At 40.4% G+C, this 3954-nt stretch overlaps 1 non-coding gene across 1 annotated transcript; it reads left to right on the plus strand.

The window, feature by feature from the left end:
• The first annotated feature begins 3357 nt into the window (after positions 1-3357).
• Positions 3358-3476, plus strand: LOC117165345 (5S ribosomal RNA). The gene has a single exon (XR_004465899.1). It is a non-coding gene; the product is annotated as a 5S ribosomal RNA (ribosomal RNA).
• The last annotated feature ends 478 nt before the right edge of the window (positions 3477-3954 follow it).

Below are 3954 nucleotides of genomic sequence, written 5' to 3' on the forward strand. Positions count from 1 at the left end.
GTTGATGACTTCGTGGCCGAGTTTTGAGAGTTCGTATTTGAGTTCGTCTATGTCTGCTGAGTGGTGTATGTTTCGTAGGACCACCCGGAAAGGCCTTTCCTGTTTGAGTTGGTAGGTGTGGAAGTTGGCGTTCAGGGTCCTGAGTGTCTTGGTGAGTTTTCTGTAAGCTTCTGGGTTCGTCGGCAGTATTTTTACTCTATTGTTGCTTATCTTGAGGTTATATTCCTCCTTGCTGATATCTCTCTCTAGGGACCTGGTCATTGTCTGTATGTCAATGACGTCGTCCACAAATATTGGTGGGGGAGGGGGGATTCTCTGTGAGAGTTGGTTTGGTGGCGGTTCTACGATTTCCATGGCGTCGTTTGAGGATTCCAATACGGCGAATCTGTTGTGTCTGTTTATTTGCGTTGCTGTTTCTATTTTCCTTTTCTTTGTAGTATTAGCGTCGTTAGTGCGGAGAGTTCTGCTACACTTCTGCCACGGGGGGGGGGTAGCTCGGGGTAGCTGCGAGTCCGCTCCGGAGAGCCTGGTCGCGGTTGTTGGGCCATCATCGAGCTAGTTAATTCGGAATGAACAACTAGTCGTGAGGCTGTGAGGCTAGTATTCGGGTTGGGGTTAGGTGCGTGGGATTTTCTTCTCCCTAAAGGGTAAGGGACACTTAGCTGTGTTCACTTTCGACGGTTGGGCGACACGTGTTGTTTTCGGACTACGCTGGGCACTAGAGACACGTCTGCACGCTTCGGCACTCCACAGCGAACTGATCCCATACCTTGACGGAAAAAAATACCTACAAGACCAAAATAACATCCCGATAATTTATCATATAAAGAGAAAAATAGGGACCCAAACTATACTTTACGAAGAAAACCTAGACGGTCAGACCGCAGACACTAGATGGAGATACAACATGGCCCTCCCCCTGAAAGACACCAAAGACAAACATAGAAAAAATTCAAAAAAATATTGGTGGATACTGAACCCATAATAAAATAAGAAAGAAAATCTATTAAACCGATAAAACTCAATTCCGCCCCCGCACAACACAGGTGCAAACACTGTAATTTTCACAATTCTCCTTCTTTTAAAAGAAACTTATTTATTTAACATCCCCCTCCCCCTCCCCCTCATCCCACCCCTCCCCAAAATTTCACAGCGCCCAAAAATATACTACCGAAGCGTCCTGTCTTGCGACCCAGTTTTCAGGACAGGAAAAACAAATAAAAACAAAATCACATAGAAGCTCCGCCCCTCCAGCGGCTTAAACCAAAAGATATATTCAACACGAAAAATGTAAAGCGTCGACACATATTACAGCATGGCTACGTAGTACCGTTGCGTATCGGCACCTTTGCCTAAGATATCATTACATAAATTCACCGTTTATTGTGAATACCAACATGTATTTAAAATTGTATCTTGGGTTTAATAAACATCTTAAAAAAAAAAATTCAGGAAAAAAGAATATTAAAAAAAAAGATGTATGTAAATATGAGAATGATATAATGTATGGTAATAGTCGCGTAGTACTAAAACATTTCTTTTTTTCGATGCTTATATTATAGATTATTAAAGATAGATTATTAAAGATAGATTATTAAGAAAAGCAAACAAAAAAAAAATTGGAAAAATAAAAAAACCAATACAACACGGAGTTCCCAAGCGGTCAACCATCTAAGTACCATCCGTGCCTAGCGTTGCGTGCTTAACTTTCGTGATCAGACGAAAACGAGTGCTTTTTTAATTTTAATTATAACGTTTATTGCCCAAAGAAGTACATATTTTGTATATAAGGCCTAAAATTCTTACTATATCGAATGCTTTTTCAAGGCAGGCGGCTACTCGTTGCTTTGCATTGAGAGCCCACCAAGCAATTTATTACAGTTATTAATTCGACACAAAGCACAAGTCCAGGTATAATAAGTCTTACGAAATAAATACGCGCGTGTCAACAAACTCCGTATACACGTATGATGCGTCTGTATGCTTATGCTGCGATCGCAGAACTCTCTCGGTCGTCATTTCGTTTGTTTATTTATACTAGTCGGGGGACAGTCGGAAAGTTTGAACTCGACTGGTTAACTTTTAACAAGTTACTTATATCACTGTCGGGGGATACTTATATTATGTAAATTGGGAGCAATATATTGTTCTCCCTTGATCTTTTTGTCGTGAATCGTGTGACTTTTGTGAATTTTACGTCGTCTATTTGCAAGGCTTGTAGGTCTGTGAGTATTTCTGTTTCGGTGTAACTATTGTCTAAACCTTTTAACAAGTATGTATGGTGTTTCTCTGTTTTGGGTGTGTACGTGTAAAAGGTTGTGTTAGCTGAGAGGAGTATTTGTTTTGCTTTGTGGAAATCGGGTAGGTTTCGGAGGTAGAGTGCATGTTTACCTGAGTGTATTCTTTTAATATGGAACTGATTGATGCCCGCTACTTTCTCTATGAGCGTTACCGTGTCCTTTGGGTCTTGTAGCGTTATGTTGATAGGCGGCGGTTTGTTATCCCTTGTAGTGAATGGGGCGATCGTACGCCCCTCTGCGGTGTATCTGGTGGGGCGTCCGTCCGGTGCTCGGTCCCCCCTTGGCGATGCTGGTGGCGCTGGGCCTCCTGGGTTGTACGATGGGGTCTGTCGCCCCTGCAGTGTTGATTGTTTTGGTGGTATGGTGGGACTGTGTTTTCCTATTTTGCCTCGTAATGTTTCGTTTTTCTTTTTTATTTGTTCTAGCGTTGAGCTCGAAGTAGAGTAGTTTGATGGTCCCGGTTGTGGATGAGGCTCTGGTTCAGATTGTAGTATACTGAATCTGTTTTTTGTTATGATTGCTGGAGGCGAGGTTGCTCTTACGGGCTTCATGTTTTTCATTTCTTTAGCCTTTTCTTCTTGGCTGGAGTGATAATCTACAACTGTGTTTCCTAGGATGTTTACTAGTCTTTTCGTCCTGGCAACCAGGTTTGGTTGTGGGTTGAGTTTCCGCGTCTTTTGAGCGGAAAGTCTTAAATTATTCTTGATTTTGTTGGCCGTTTTTTGTGTGATTATTTTTCTCTTGATGGCTTTTTTTATCGGGTCCACGGTGGGTTCCGTTTCGTTGCTTTTGGCTTCATTATCGGTAACTTCTATCTTTTTATACAATTTTATTTTGTCTTATTTTATTTTATTTTATTTTTATTCTTATTTGTATTTATAGAGATGATGTCAATGCAATATTTTTCACTTTTTGTCACTTGTTCCTTCTACTTTAATGAATGTTTGTCTACTTTGACGCGCGTACTGAGAGGTCCGTCCTGCTCGGAGGTCTACAGTCAACTGACCACTTCTTTTTTCCTGAATATTAAGAGAAAGTAACAAAATTACTCACTTCAGCCAACTCTCATACCACGTTGAGTGCACTCGTTCTCGTCCGATCACGAAAGTTAAGCAACGTAGGGCACGGATAGTACTTAGATGGGTGACCGCTTGGGAACTCCGTGTGGTGTTGGCTTTTTTTAATTTTTTCCAATTCTTCCTACTTTTCTTAATAATTTATGGTCATGTACATCGTGTTAAAAATATACTTTTAGTATTACAGCGTATGTCAATGTCGTGGTTATTCGTTATACATTCAAGTACGCTTGTTTGAAAGTCAATAGACTATTGCTGAATCACGTACTACTTATAAATTGTTGTCTAGCACGTAAGTGTAATTTCATGTACATTATACACTAGTACTGTGCGCTATAATTCATGAACTGCACAATAGATTTAACGCACCAATTATCTATGCATCTATTACACTGATTCCTGCAGTAGTTTTTACTTTCCACACTCTATGGCCGCCGTTTGCACAAAACGGCTATTTATATTTATTCCAATTTTTATTCCACGGATGACGATGTAATAAATTTGTTAACATATAGCAAACTCGATACCGAATATTCATTACATACGTCTAATCCATTATGTCATTCGTGGTTTAAGTG

The sequence above is a fragment of the Bombus vancouverensis genome, chromosome 18 (genome assembly GCF_051014615.1).
Source record: "Bombus vancouverensis nearcticus chromosome 18, iyBomVanc1_principal, whole genome shotgun sequence".
Lineage (NCBI taxonomy): Eukaryota > Metazoa > Arthropoda > Insecta > Hymenoptera > Apidae > Bombus > Bombus vancouverensis.